At 48.6% G+C, this 15,629-nt stretch overlaps 1 protein-coding gene across 1 annotated transcript in view; it reads left to right on the top strand.

Annotated features, from left to right (window-relative positions):
- The first annotated feature begins 2,982 nt into the window (after positions 1-2,982).
- PCDH15 (protocadherin related 15) overlaps positions 2,983-15,629 on the top strand; it is a 644,997-nt gene continuing 632,350 nt past the window's right edge. Inside the window, exon 1 of the mRNA XM_054288317.1 lies at positions 2,983-3,065. The gene's annotated coding sequence lies outside the window, so the exon portion shown is untranslated. The remainder of the gene's footprint in view (positions 3,066-15,629) is intronic.

The raw sequence follows: 15,629 nt of genomic DNA, 5'->3' as shown, positions 1-15,629 counted from the left end.
TCTGAATCAGAATGACTTTTGTTTTTTACCTTCAGAGAAGGTGAGGGAAGAAATTCCAGCCTCAGGTTCAGCTGGGGGATTTAATCTGGATTTACAGGGGTGAAATTGAGCAGAAGGGGTCACGAGGCGGCTGAGCAAGTGTAAGAACAACTGGCAGCTGAAGGGGATGGTCCTGCATCACCTGCAAGGTCTGCTCATCCCAGACCTGCTCAGCTTGGCTTTGCTGCTTATCTGACTCCTCAGTGATCCCCCTTGGCTTGTTAAAGATGAAGGAAATGCTGTCTTTGGCTGCCAGCTGAGTTTTCTGCTGATTTAGTGAGGTGAACTTGGTCAAGCAAAGTTGCTGCAAGGCCAAGAGGAACTTGGGGAACTTTTCTTGTGGTGGCAGGGCAGAAAATAAACCCTGCTCCTGTCTTCATGTGAGCAGCTGGGGTAAGAACAGCAGCAGCAGCAACGGGGCTGGGATTTGGGATCTCCAGCCAACCTCAGTCTTATAGGGGTTTTATTGCTAAATAATTGCTCTTGCATCCTGTTCTGAGTGGAGGAATCTGGCCTGGGCTGCTCCATTGATCTGGGCTTAAGTTTGTAAGCTTTGGGAGCAGAGGTAGGGGAAGTTTCAGTGTATGTGCAGTGCTGTTCATAAATATTGAAGTAAAACCTGAATAATGGCTAAGTCTCTGATCCCACTGGCTGCTGACCCTGCCTGTTTGAGATTTTTATTCTGGTAGTTCACCAAAAATCTCCCATTAAGCCTGCAAAGCTCACATATTCAGGAAATGCTTGTATTTAAAGCAAATTAAGAAGGAAGCTTGTGGACCTTTATTGAAGTGCACGAGGATCTTTACAAGTATCTCTTGTTTGTAAAGACAAATGTGCAAGGACAACTGCTGCAAGCCTGAACTCCACTTCTGCTAACGAGCTGACTCAATGCCAGCACCGGGACACACCACATTTCCCCTCCAGCCGCTGTAATTAACATCCATTTTTTACTTCACGGGGATCATCCCCGAGCTAATCCCGCTCTCGGAATCGGGCGCGGTTCCTCGCTGTTCCGGCGAAGTTTGCGGCTTTTCCCTTCCCTAGCGAGTCAAAGCAGGGCGCGGAGGTGAGGAAGAGGAGGCGCTGATGGACGAGCCGGGGCGGGAAAGAGGGAAGGGAAGGGGTGCCGGTGCCTGCGGCTGCAGTTCGCCGTCCCTCCGAGCCGCGGCGGGGGCACACTCCGCCCGCGTTTGGCGAGCGCGGCTCCGAGCGGGGCAAGGCGGAGGCAGCCGCGGCCCGAGGCGGAGGTGAGAACTGGGAATACTGGGCGGTGGGATGGGATGGGGTGAGATATGGAATGGGATGGGGCACCCTCACCAGAACAGCGACTGAGCGAAGCCCCTCGCTCCAAACCCCTCGCCCGCAGCCCCTCGCCCCGGTGGCTCCCGGGGCCGCTGATTGTGGCCACCAGCGCGGTGAGGGTGTCCGAGGGATGGGAGATATGTGGGAGATGCGCTCGGATGCTGCTCGGCAGCATCCCGCTTGCCTCGGATGGAACTCTGCGCTCCTTGTCGGATTTCCGGAGTGTTAGAGCTCCTCGGGACTCCTGAAACCCAGTGCGAGTCCTGCGGAAGGCTGGGATTGGTTATTGGGATTCCAAAGGGATTAGCAGGGTCTTCTGAAAATATCTGGGGGAAGAAGAACAGATTTTACTCAGCTTCCGCGCAGAAAATTTGTGGTTCCTGAGTCTACGCTGACGTTTGGATTTGAGAGGATATTGAGACATTCGGGATATACGCGGTCCTCTTCACGTGAAAGGTCAGGAGTGATTATTTTCCTTTTTAAAAGGTTTTACAGACAGGTGCTGGTGGTTTTGCTGATGGAGTTGTCCGCAGAAGTGTGATGGAGGAGCACAGGTGAACCCAACAAAGGGGTTTGAAGGCAAGAGAGGAGAGAGGGGAGTTTGGTGTATTTAAACGGGCAAACTCGCGTTTTGTGTTCACTTAGCTAAGGAAAAACTCTTCCAAGAGAGAGAGAGCCTGTTCTGAGTGGTCCGAGCTGAGTGAAGGGGGCAGGGTGAGGCGGTGAACATTTGCGTTTGAAACCAGCAGCGCTTTAGCTTGCCACTTCCCTTGCACCGGCCATAAATATCTGAATTAACGCGGAGTTTATTCATTAAGAAGCGAAGGTTTGTGCTGCTTTAGGGGGTACCACCAGGGGGGTTTCCCCCTCGGGGTCCAGCAGTGAGTGCGGGTTAGAGCGGGATGCTCTCGGGGAGCCGGCGCTGGGGCTGACCCGCCGCGCACCCAACAGGTCCCCGCGGTGTTGATTCGCCACCTGAAACTTGGCACGCCGGATTCGGGCGGGTGGCAGCCGAGCCTCGGAGGAAGCAGGCCTGCCTACAGGTGGCATTTGGGGACCAGGCACCGGCAGGAGCCCAGCTTGCTCGGCGGTGGGTGCGCGCTGTTCCGGAGTTGGGCTCGGGGAGCGCCGAGCGCGGCTCTGCCGGGGGCTCCATCCCCGGGGCTGCTCCGGCTCGGGCAGCGCGGGGGGCGCGCTGGGAGCGCAGCGCAGCCGCGGAGGCATGGATGGATGGATGGAGGGAGGGATGGAGAGGGGAAGGAGCACGCCTGCAGCCCCCGGCCCCTCTGCCGTGCGCTGTGCCCGCGGGCGGCGGGGCTGCCCGCGAGTTGCTGCGCTATCCCGGAGGAGCGGCTGCCGCGGCGGCGATGCCCGGAGCCCTGGCGAACGCTTGCTGCCTCCTTTCTTTCTCCCCCCCTCCCCGCTCCTCCCTCCCTCCTTCCCTTCCTTTTTTTCCCTCTCGCCGATGCGGGAGGCGGGCACGAGCGGCGGCTCCGCAGCGCTTTCCCGGGAGCCGGGGGGGCAGCGGCGGCCCCGCTCCCGCTCCCCCGCCCTGCGCAGGCAGCGCCGCAGCCGCGCTGGCCCCGGCGGGCGGAGCGGCGCCGCCGCTGCCCCCGAGCCCGCACCGAGCCCGCACGGAGCCCGCGGGCCTCGCTGCCACAGGGCGGCGGCCCCCGGCCCGTCCCGCTGCCCGGCGCGGCCCAAAGTTTCCCGGCGGAACGGGGGTAAGTCGGGGGCGGTGGGGGATGCGCGTGTGCGGGGATGCTGGAGCTGCCCTGGCGCGGCTCCTCGGGCTGCCTCGGCTCCCACCCTGCTGCCACCCTCCCGGAGCCGGGAGAGCTCCTCCGGCGAGGACAGACACCCCTCTCTTCCTCCCCTTCCCCATCGGTCGCGGAGCGGAGGAGAGACGGTGACCTCAACTAGTGTGGTGCCGCTTTGAGATGCTGGGTTAATTTGCGAGGGCCGGCATTGGCAGAAATGCAGCGCTCAGACTTTAATATCTGCATATGGTAATGGCAAAAGAAAGGAACCCGTTAGTATTCCGCTCCTGTGGTACTTGGCGCGGGAGAGCGGCTGCTCCATCTCATTTCCGAGCCTATCTGGGGGAGCGGAGCGGTGCTGGGTGCCTTCTCCTCCAGGCATCGGGGAGTCCTGCGGGGCGGAGACGGGGAGCTCCTCGCCTCGCAGCCGCAAAGCTGCGCAGAGACTCCTTCCCGGGCTCGGGGAGCTTTGGGAGCGGGATTATGGCAGGAAGCAGCAGGGTAACCCCGGTGCCCCGCTCCTGGTGGGTGATGTGACTCTGCTGCCAACCTTTTACACAGCCCAGCGGTTTTACCAGCCCAGTGGCTGGTGCGAGCCCTGTGTCGGAAATGTGCGAACTTGAGGGATGCACGGTGAGGTCAGCCGTGGGGGCTGGAGCCCTGAGCGCTGGGATTACCTTGGGAAGAGCAGCGCCGAGGTGTGGGTGGTGTCACGCCGGGAGAGGCAGGTGCCGCCTTCCCTTCCCATCCCCTCTGCGTGTTTCGGCAGTGGCCATTAATGACGATTGGATGCTAATTCGGAGGGAGGGGTGTGGCAGCCGGAGGGGTTTTTGGATGCGAATCAATCCCCGTTGACTCACTGGGGCCCGCCGAGGTGCGGGGGGAAGCCCCTGTGCTCGCAAGGCGCTGCTCCCGCTGCCAGCATCAAAAGTTGAGGTGGAAACATTTCCGTGTCTGTTGCCACCCACCCCCCGACGGGAGGAGGTTCGTGACATATAAATTTCTCAGACTGCTCTTTGGGCTGTCTGCGTGTTAAGCAAATACGTTTCTCACTTCGGCTGAGAACAGTTTTGCTCTCTGATGAGTGGAAACTGGGGGAAAAAAAGGAGACATTTAAAAATAAAATCAGACCGTATAGCTGGAGTGGTAAAGCAAATGTTCTCGAGATCCCACGTAGCAAGCTGGGGATGAATGCAAACTGTTCCTGCCGTGTAACTTTTCCAAATGCAGTTCTCCCTGAGAGATGCGATCTCCTCCTGCCTGGCAGCAGAGCCGGGTGTGCATGGAGCACGGAACGGGTGCCAGGACGCTTTTCCTGTGCCCTGAAGGGACAGCGGGAGCGTGCTGGCAGGAGTGACAGCCTTGTCACCCGCGGCAGCGGCACGGGAGCCCGCCCTGCTCACAACTTTCTGCCGTGTCAAAGCTTTGGGGAGTTAGAGGCTGATTTCTCCCAAATTGTGGACTGCTGGCTGTCCCCTCTTGCTTCAGCTGGACCCCCGCTATGTCACCCTCAGTGTCTGCAGGTGACCCGTGCTTAATCTGCAAGGCAATGACCCTGGACAGGTGAAGGGACTCTTAAATTAGTCTTCCTTTTGTTTTTAGTCAAAGTTTCATGTGCAGCTTTCCTGTCCTGCTTTTTCTGTAACTTTCCAATGACAACGTGTGCTCATATCTGGAAAAGTGTTAGAATATCTAATTCCTCTGGCAAAATGGGAATGGTTGGTAGAGCAACCTGCTAAACACCTTCCAAAGTGAGTGCTAGCTCTGTTTTGCAGATGAAGAGGTTCAGTCAGCTTTCTGAGACCATGGTTATCACTCATTCCTCCACCAATGAAGCATCACATCAGCTGTGCAAATGAGCTTCTCAGATCTGGGCTCTGGTTTTCTGTGCAGCGATGGAAGCCTGAAGCACAAAGTGTCCATGGTGTAGATGTGTGGGATGGCTTGGGCTTGGTGGCTGTTTGGGACAGCTCCACTGCATTTGCTGCAGGCTGAAGCTTTGTGCTTCAGAAGCTGCCACAGGACTGATTCAGGGATACAGAGCTTTGCCAGGACATCAGACAGGAGTTAGAACTTGGGTTGAGTTATTTTCCCTCAATTTAAAAACTAAACTTCCATAAGTTCCTTCTGCATTTCTCCTGGATGCTGCAGAAACCACATTTTTACTTGGTGGGACACATCCTTTAGAAGTGGTCTGCCTCCTTTCCTTCTTCCCATGCCTTAGCAGCCTGAAATCCATGGACATATAACCCTGAACCCTGGGATTTAAGCACTTTGTTAACAGCTTCCAGCGAGGGCCATAAGTTGTAAAAACTCTGTTCCTGGTTAGCAAGCAGCTGAAGGAAACAAAACCAGTAGCTTTGCACTCTTCCTTTCATGGCTCTAGTAAATTTCTGGTAGCAATTCAGCCTTAGTCCAAATGCTCTCAAACAGGAAAATAACATGAACAGTAGTGGTCTTTTTTTAAATTTTTTTTTTAATATTGTATCTGCATGTGGGCCTCTGTCCAGTCAAGCAGCAAAATCTGAAAATAGGAAAGTAAAATCTGGTCCAGCAAGTCTGATATAAAACCTTGGGTTTGGCAAAAAAAACCTTTTTACCCATGAAGATTCTTTCTGGATCTTCTTCATCCAAGCTTCAAATAAACTTAACAGGCTTCTGGCAAAATGAAGCTCTGGGGTTTTTTGTGTGTGAACCAGCTGTTTTTCTCTTAAACTCAGAGTGCACAGATGAAAACTGATCTGTTAGCCAATAATTATTTCCTTCTTGGTACTTGAAACGTGCTGAGGGATGACTGAGTAGTGGAAGCCTGAAATCTGGATCAAGCCAAAACACTGCTTGAGAATTAAACTCAAGTTTGCTTGTGCTGTCCTATTAATAGTTTATAAATTCAGTGTCTGAACCACAGAAAACAGTAGTTAAAGTGGCAAGGATTATTGCTGAAAATCCTGCAATCAGAGCTTGCTGTTTTAATTAAAAATAACTAATCAACTGATTGATGAAGGGGAAAAAAATGCCTTGCAGGTATATATTAATTTTGCTGCTACCAGAGGATTCCATGTGATGCATTTGTTGATGTGAAGTCTTTTGGGGGAAGAGACACTGAGTGCCTAAAAAGCTCGCGCAAGCACAGCAGAGCAGGAGAGGAGATGCTCCTGCAGCTTTTCATGCTTAGGTGATTTATTACAAGAGACTTGACAATCAGGACTAGCTCAGCAGCAGAGGGAAGTGGTTTGTTTCTGGCACTTGAGGCAGTGGCTGTGATGCCCTGGCACTGGCTTGGGGTGTTTCTGAGCTGGTAGGATGACAGGATGATGTTCTTGGGCTACTCATATCTGGCTGGACTTTTATCAAGCTGTGTGTCCAAAGAAGGTGGAACAAGCAATTCTGATGGCTGGTGACAAACCTCTGAAGGAAGAGCTAAAATCACTTAAAAGAGTATCTGTTTTGTACATATAAATCTACCAATCTGGACTCCTTATGTTCCCTCTATGCACCCAAAACACAGAGCTTTGTGTGGGACAGGGACAAGGGTGTTCTCCCTGGATTCACTTGGGAAGAGACAGCCATTAGGGAGAAGGAGAAAACTCCTCTGTTGGCAGGAATTCGACCTTGTCAGTGTGATTGCCCTCAATCCTTGTGTGACAGATGAGTAATGCCATGATGGACTCTCACAATTAATGGACAAATATCATGTATACAGGTTAAGAAAAGTTTATAGATTTATAGTTATGTTGTACCTCCTCATGTGGTTATCAAGGGACAGCAGGGTTGGGACATCTGGGAAGTCACTATGGAACACTGACCTCCAATCAGGGTTTGAGGAAGAGATCTCCACCACTGGACAGCAAAGAAGGGGTTGATGGACAGAAGGGTTAAAGGGTTAAAAAGGAAAAAACCTCCACTGTGAGGGGGCTGAGCACATGGCAGGGAAAATCTTTTGCTCCCAGTGCTGTAACCTTTTTTCTTTATTCAGCCTTCTGTTGTATTTTTGATAAGGTTTACTAAACCTTCCTGAACTATGAAAAGTGAGTAGCCATTTCTCACACTTGGTTAATCCCAGAAACGCAAAATGGTCTGGAAGGGACCTTAAAGCCCATCCAGACCCACCCTGTGCTGTGGGCAGGAATATCTTCCACTATCCCAGGTTGCTCCAAAACCCATCCAACCTGGCCTTGGACACTTCCAGGGATCATGGAGCAGCCACAAAATGCTAAGGAGCTGCCTTAGAGATTCCAGGGTGCAGCAAACCCCAGCACTGCTGAACTGGGATGAGCAAGGGAACTGTGGGAAAGGCAGGGAAGGTGTTAATTGTTGTTTGTTTGTTTGTTTGGGCTGCATCAGAGGAACTTTGTCTCTGCTGGGAACCTCTTGCAGGGGCTTTGGAGAGCAATTAGGGGCCCAAACAGAGGAATGGTGAACCTCAATTAGGAAGCTGCAGGGACAGCAGGACTGGGATGAGCCAGTCAGGATGAAAGCCTTGCCCAAGCTGTGCTGGCTCATCCTAGGAATAACCTCTGGGAAATAATGCTCCAGTGGGAGTTTTCATCAGTGGCATCAAGACTGCAATCTCGGCCTAAAGGTGAACAGAGGAACGCTGGGCTTTCTCCCAGTTTTCCTTGGAACTTCAAACAATCCAAGCTTGCCTGGATGATTGCCTGAGGAAGGGCCACAGAGTGCTGTCCTTGTCCAGCCTGTTTTGTCTGTCATCAAGCAATGCCCTGCAACACAGAAAAGAACCAGCTCTGGTTCAAATAAATCCCCTGGAATAGTGCAGTCTGAAGGGCAAGGGAAAAAGAGCAACAGAGGGAGGTTCAAAGGGAAGAGCCACAAAGGCTGCAGCTGTTTTCTGCCACTGAAGTGCTCCCTTATTTTTTTTAATTTAGTTCATAGGCTTCATTTTCTAACCCGAACAAACCATTTGAGGTATTGGGAGAAGAAAGTGAGGTAAAAAGGCAAAGCTGACTGATTAAAGCTGGTGGAAAGATTTCTGGGAGCAGTTGGGAAAAATGCAAGGAGAAAAATACTCCTGGTAAAGCATTTTGAGGAGCCATCTCAGTAAGAGTGGTGAGTCCTTTCTAAAGTCAAGATTATGCTTAAGAACTGAAATGCTGCTCTGCTTGAAGTGATTTAATTAGTGGGAGACAAACCTACAGCCAGTGCTTGTTATTAATTTGGTGGTTGGGCAATCAGATCTGGATGGGAATTTGTGCCAAAAATAGCCTTGTTTTTCCAGAAATACACATTAGCACACATTTCTACTTAAAACCAACCCAAATAATTCTGTGTTTAAAGGCTTAGGACCCAGGTTGTGAGAAGGAAGGTGCAAATAGCAGTGCCTGAGGATCTGGGAGGGCTGGGTGATAAGGGCTGGTGCTGTGATTTGTCCATTTTCTTATTGTAACTGGGGAACCTTCGTGCATAGCCAGGTTGTTGCAGTCACTTCACCCATGTGCTGATTGCTGTATTTATCTCATTCACTTGGCTCCTTCTTGCATATTTTAAACAGATTAAAATACCCCTGTGTTTCCCATTCAAATTCTGGTTGTGTCCAGCCATTGGAAGGTTTTGGTGAGATTTTTTTTTTTTTTTTTTTTTCCTTTTGGGTGAGAGATACAACTGCAATCTATTCATTGCATTTTAGGCTTTTGACAAAAACATGGATACTAATCCCACTGAGAAGAGAAATTTGAATGGGTGGTTGCAATGTTTTAAATTCCCCCTCTGTTTCTGGAGAAGCAGGGCTGTCTCAGCAGATGCTGTCCTCCACTGGACATTCCATGGTTGATTTTGGCAAGAGGGAGAGAACCCCTGTGATGGATCTGATGGCCTGGGTGTGCTGGGAGCTCTCCCATGGCCATGCTCCACATGGATATTGTGAGCTGGGTGCCCTCTCCTAGCCCATGGGAGTGTGAGACTCCACATTTCTCTGATACCCATCGTTCAGAGCCAGCAGTTCTACTGAGACATCAGTGTGCTCCTTGGACTGGCAGCTCCAAATATTGTTGGGATGACTTTGGGGAGCTTTGTGCTCCCTCCTTGCAGATCTTGTTATCTATTTGGCCTCTTTGCAGGTGTTTTCCAGTCAAGCAAACACCCTGCTCCCATCACAGGAGCTGGGAAAACTTCAGGGATGGATTTTCCAGCACTGGGCAGGTGGCACTTGGATTATGGGTTGGAGGTGGGCTTGGCAGGGCTGGATTTGCAGCTGGGTTTTGATCTTGGAAGTCTTTTCCAACCAGGATTCTGTGATGATGATTATTATCATGATTGTAGAGAAAAGGCATCTTTTTCTAAAAAGGGAAATCCATTTATGGCCTTTTGGGAGTAGGAGAAGAAGCAAATGTTGTTGGTGTGGTTTTGTTTGAGCTTTCATGAAACTGTTTTTTGAGTGTTCCCTCTAAACAACAAATATTTGAGTGTGGCTGCACTCCAAGGTTTTACCTTCTTGAGCACCATGGCTGATCCTTATTCCCAAGATTCTCCCCTGAACAGAACTGTGCTTCACCAAGCAAACTCAATTTATGGATTATGAAGTTATTGGGTTTTTTCTTCCAGTTTTTACACTTGGGTAATATCCAAGCTTGAAATAAGTTGGGAACCTTTGGTTTCTGGTGGTGTGTTCAACAACACAAAATAACTCAGGGCTTTCTTCTCTGCCCTTGCCTGCAAACAGAGATTGCAAGTTTGAGGAAACTGTTGGTGAGGCAGCACAGTGGAAGTAATTAGAACATGGTGTGTTTAATGTTACTTGTTGCATCTGGAATTGAGTGCAAACTAGAAATGAAACCCACACTCTAATGGAATTAGGTTGTGACACTTCAGTGCCATGTGTATGACAAGGAAAAATGAACAACTTGATGCAGAAGTAGATTGTCATTGAATTTTTTTTTTTTTTTTTTGGTTCCTGTCAAAGAAAGGGAGGGGAGATAGATGTGTGAGCACAAGTTAAATTCAAAGAAGCACTGACTGGTTTCTGAATCCATTTAGCTTATGGAACTTCAAGTTATTTAACATTCACAAATAGGATCTTTAAATCTCTCAAGAGCAGTCTGAACTCTGTTACTCAGATGTCCACTAGAATGAATTTCTTCATAATAATGAAGTTGCTGCAGTTTGGATAGTCAAGGAGCTTTCCAGGACTCTCATTTTACTTAAGTTGCTGGACTTTTTCCTTTTTAGATGCCCAAATCAATCATAGAGCAGATAATAATCATCTTCAGCAGCCTTCCTTTACTACTTTTTCATTTTTTTTTAACTTTCTGAGAGCAATGCCTTTCATTGGAATAAAACTTTTAGTTTAGACATAGATAAATCTTGCAACACTTAATGTGAAACAAGGTTATTTGCATAAATCCTTATACCTGAGGAAGATCTGGATAAATGCACCCAGTGAGTTTCAGATGGGTTTGGGTTCTAGGGATATACAGCCTTGAATAAAATAGGATTCATGACTGGTGAACCCCTGGGCTTGTAAAATTCACTCTGTATTTTGAAAAACTCCAGATCCTGTCAGAACCCAGTGGAGTGGGAGAGGAGTGAATTCCCCAGGAATTCCCCAGCAGCCTCTGTGCTGTCCCTGTGCCTGGCAGCCCCCTCGAGGAGCAGAGCAGAGAGGGGAAAGGCTCCTGCTCGATGTGTTTGTCCTCTCTGCAGCTGCTCTGGATTTATCCAGAGGTTTCTGTGGATGAGGGAAGTGCGGCAATTGGCAGCTACAGCAGGAGAGGGAAGCTGGCCACTATTGTGGCCTTTTTTCATCTGGGAAGGAAGGTCAGGGACTGAAGCTACTGAAGATTAATTAGGCTGCTCCTGAAATTCATAGTAGATGGAGGCTTTGTCCACTGGTACTGCAACTTTCAGCTTTATTCCTTCCTGATTATGACTTCAAACAGCAGTGAGACAGTAGAAGACAGTGCCTGCATTGCCTCATTGAAGGGAAAGGACAGAGGATTATTGAAATCCCTTAAAAACTCTGTTTTTATGAGGGGGTTACAATATCTCCCTTAGAGTCTTTGACAATGTTCTTATTCTAATATCTTTGAAGGCAGATTACCAAAAAAGAAAAAAATCCAACTATGAAGGGAGTCTCAAACCAAAGGGATTCATCCATCAGAAATATGGATGTTATGTCCTCTTGCCCTCCCACAATTTTCAGGACAGTGACAAGTTTATGGCTTGGGCTGCCAGCCACAGAGGATGTCATTGAGGGCATGAAATTCCAAGTTCTTTCCAAGGATATCCTTGTGTAACTCCTGTGGAAGAAGTGAGCAGGTTGTTTTGGTGGCACAACAGGTAACTGTGATGCCAAGGCTACTGCAAAATGAACAGAGACTTTTGGGCCATGCACATCTGATAAAAGTGGGGACTTTTTGGGTAGAAAGGGATCAGTTCAGGGCAATTGTTGGACTGGTTTGAAAGTAATTCTGAACTGGAATAAGGCTGGCATTGGTTGTGCCAGAGATAGCCCCTGTGTGCTGAGAGGAGGTGGTGGTTTGGTGGGGATGTGTAAAGCTGGAGAGAAAGTCTCATGTAGCTGGATAATTTTTCTAGTCCTAAATTTGCATTGAGTAACCTGAATGTTGCTGTAGAATTCTTCAGTCTGTGCGGTTTAGAGTGAAGCAAGTTTTTAACTTGGTGTTAAAACCGGCAGCTACAGGAATCCCAGAATGGTTTGGGTTGGAAGAGATCTTAAATCCCATCCAGTGCCACCCCTGCCATGACAAGGACATCTTCCACTGTCCCAGGCTGTTCCAAACCCCAAAGTCCAGCCTGGCCTTGGGCACTGCCAGGGATCCAGGGGCAGCCACAGCTGCTCTGTCTGGGCACCCTGTGCCAGGGCCTGCCCACCAACAATTCCTTCTTAAAATCCAATCTAATGCTCTGTCTTTGTAGACAAATATCTCTTTCCCCGTGTCAGTGATGTTTTCACCTCGCAGCTGGAACACTTGGAGCGGTCTGGGTGGTGTCCAGGGTCCCAAAATGGCAGAACTGAGACAGGAACGTCTCCTTCCTGAGGTTCCCCAATAAATGTGTCCAGTGGGACTGTGAAATCATGGAAAAACCAGTTCCTTTCCAAAGCAAAAACTTTGGATATTGGTTCATTGTAATTATCTGTGTCCCTGTAGTGTCTGCTGGAATTCTGCTTTTTGGGATTTCGTGGGAAACCACCTTCTGTCTTCTGGTACAGGTGAATGAATGCACATTGCATTTGCACATGCTCCAGGTCTTTCTAAGTAGAGGGGGATTTATTTGTAATACAAAATAAATGATTTTTTTTCCTGAATTGCAGTTGTAGAAAAGGCACACAAAAATTTTAATTTTAAGACCGACGTAGATCCATCTTGTCAACCAACATTTGTGTGCAGTTCTTGTATTGCTTTATATGATCTTTTAGTGAAATCAATTGCAGCTTAATATTACATAGGAAATTAAGAATAATGAAATCCATCACTGAGGTCCCGTTGTGAGCAGACAGGCTGAAACTCTTGTTAACGTGCTGGTTTACTCACAGAAACGCTCTCTGCCTTTCACTCAGCCTCCTGATCAAATTTTAACAGGAGCTTTGACATTTACATGACATTCACATCTGTAGCAACAGTGTTTCCTTTTCCCCACTGCTCGGTTTTCTCGGAGTTAACATTCTGCTGGAAGCGGTGAGCGGCATTGCAGGAGGGAGCCAGCGAGAAACGAGCTCTGTAATAAATTGGTTGTGTTCTCCAGGCTGGTTACAACTATTTCAGCCTTCTGGAGGGGTTTAACCCACGATTTGGTGGCAGTTTCTGTGGCTTTATCCAACAGATCGCCTGGTCATGGACTCCTTGTTGCTTATAGCAGAAGGAATTGTGCAGAGTTAGGAATAACGTGCTGCTTGCTGGTGGTATGGATGTGGATGAGGTTTGGGGCTCAAGAATTTGGGAAGAAGCTGGAAACCTGGGATTAGGCTGTAAACCCCTCTGGGAAGGATGAGGGGGATGATGCTCTGCCTTGCTGAGCTGTCTGGAGACCTTGGAAAAGGGGCAGGGATGAGCTGGGGGCAGTGTCCTGCTCACAGTGTGGAGGAGCAATGGGAGCTCCAACAGTACTTCCCATTTTTCCTGTTTTTACAGCTATATCCACTTGTGAGTGCTTAAATTCTCTCCAGAGCCTCCTCAAAGCCATGGAGCCACTTTTAGCTTTGGCTCTGCTCAAATCAGGCCTGACAGAGGGCTGTGTGTTCCACAGGCATGCAAGAGTGGATTGGAAAATGGGGAAATCCTGTGCTGAAGATGTTTTGTTGCATGCAAAGGAGGAAGGACATGGAAACATGGAAGCTTGGATGTGAAATCTGAAGGAAGAAAAGCATGGAAACATGGAAGTTTAGTGTGAAATCTGAAGCAGGCACTGAAGGACTGCAGCTGCCCTGAGCATGAACACCACCAGGCTCAGAAGGATTAATACTCATTTCCATATAAAATAAAACTTGTTTTTCAGGTGTTTCTATTTCCCCAGTCTGATGGCTACAGCCTTTCTGGGGAGCTGAATGCCAGCCCTGCCCTGCTCTATGTTTTTTAGTAACTGTGTATACGATTAAATCTTGTTTTCAATTCCATCGTAACAATATCATGTGTGTCAGGTGAATTTAGAGGTTGAATTAGCAGCATCCTCTACTTTAAGAAAATGCATCCAAATGGAGCTACTTAAAACCAAAAAATCTTGTTTTCCAGATCACAGGGTCTAGAGTTGTTGGCAGTGGCTTTTCTCCTGTGGTTAGCATGGAACCATTTACACATTTTAGTTGACCCATCCTTATATAATTTCAGGCAGGCCATGGACTTCAAATGTTGTTAAGAACACAAAGTGAGCTTTGCTGGTCTCAAGATACACAATCAGTTCTTCCTTTCTTCTCCCTTTTTCAATCCCATTGCAGCACATAACAAGTGTGTTGCTCCACTGCTGTTATGTTTCCTTCCACAGAAAGTAAAAAAATAAAAATCACCTTTGTATATTTGGGAGAAGTGTCAGAGCTCCAAGGAATTGGCTGCACTGTACAATGGTGCCAGCTGGGAGGTGGTGAAGCACAACTAATGAATTTTGAACTCTGAAATCAGCTATAATGAGGAGCTCAGAACCTGGAAAATTATTTTTGAGAGCTGTTAGAAACAACCCCAGCGCTTCTCACCTGCAAGGCTGGATGTTAGCTCCAAGGTAGGCAGGCATGTCTAATGGCAAAAGATTGGTCATTAGATTTCAATCTGCTGGGATGGATGGGCATCCTGGCTCCTTTGGAAATGGGTGGAATTAGGGAGCAGGAGGTAAAAACTGCATCTTCTCTCTTCAAATATGGTCCAAAGTCTTGTTCCCCATTTTCTGTGCCATCCCTGCTTTTCAGTGTTGTTGTATCAGCTTTTTCAAAGAGTTGCATTGCTCTTTCAAATAATGCAGGCTTCAGCTTCTTGTTTTGTTTTAGTATAAAAACCTGAATTATTTTCCTTGGGTTTAAAAAAGGAAAAAGAAATGAAAGAAAACCAAGACCTTCTGCTGTTTTTGCCACAAAATTATGAAAAAGAAAATGTGGAACACTGGCCCAAGATAAAACAGAAGGTTTGGCAGGGTCTTTCAGGGAGATCCCTTGTGAGATGCCAGGAGCCACCCTCCTGCCCTGGGTTCCTCCAAAGCCATTTCTGCTGGCTCTGCTCACCTGTGCCCTGCTCCTTGGTGAGCTCTCTTTGCTTTCTGCCTTTCTTGAGTGGTCATTTAGAAAATCGTTTCCTTCAAGTGCTCAAATAAACAAGTGGCTTTGTTAAAATTCTCATGGGAGTTCAGTGCTTGAGGGGACCATTGAGCCTGCCTGGCTGCACATTCCCTCTCACAAAACAAAGCATGTCATGGGTAATATTCCCTCTTCTCAGCCAAAGGCTGATTGCTCAAATTACTCTGCCCATCTCTTACAATTTGTGTTTATTTAAGACCCATATTTTTGTATTTGTTATTGTGCCAGCGTTGTCCTTTTGCTGAAGTAGTTTCCTGCCCTTTTTGGTGTCCCCTGCCTCCACAGCCTGTTCTGGAGAGAGAGATTGTGTTTCTTTTTTTTTGCTTGTAGTTTCCCAGAGGGAGCAGCCTCTCTCTTGTTAGACCTGCTTTGCTCCCAGCAGCATCAAGAGGTGTGAGCTGAGGTTTCATCTAGGATTTTCTGCACTTAAGGACTTGTTAAATCAAAAACCCCTTGGTGTTTTGGAGCAGTGTGGGCAGTATGCAAATGTACCCTTCCCAAGGATAGACTCAAACTATTTCCCCTTACACTTGTAGTGAGGAAAGTGTGGCTTCCAAGGGTTGGGGGAGTGTTGCCAGAGGAGAGTTCAGCAGGAAATGCAGAGATGGCGCAGGGGAGAATGGATTCAAAGTGAAAGAGAGCAGGTCTAGATAAGATATTATAAGATATTAGCAGGATGTTCTTCCAGTTCCTCAGCACCCACACAGGGCACAGGGTGCCCAGAGCAGCTGTGGCTGCCCCTGGATCCCTGGCAGTGCCCAAGGCCAGGCTGGACAGGG

The sequence above is a fragment of the Melozone crissalis genome, unplaced genomic scaffold (genome assembly GCF_028551555.1).
Source record: "Melozone crissalis strain CALT ecotype California unplaced genomic scaffold, PUWL_Pcris_2 ptg000062l_1, whole genome shotgun sequence".
NCBI lineage: Eukaryota > Metazoa > Chordata > Aves > Passeriformes > Passerellidae > Melozone > Melozone crissalis.
The sequence above is the reverse complement of the archived record's forward strand: the minus strand, read 5'-3'. Positions and strand labels throughout refer to the sequence as shown.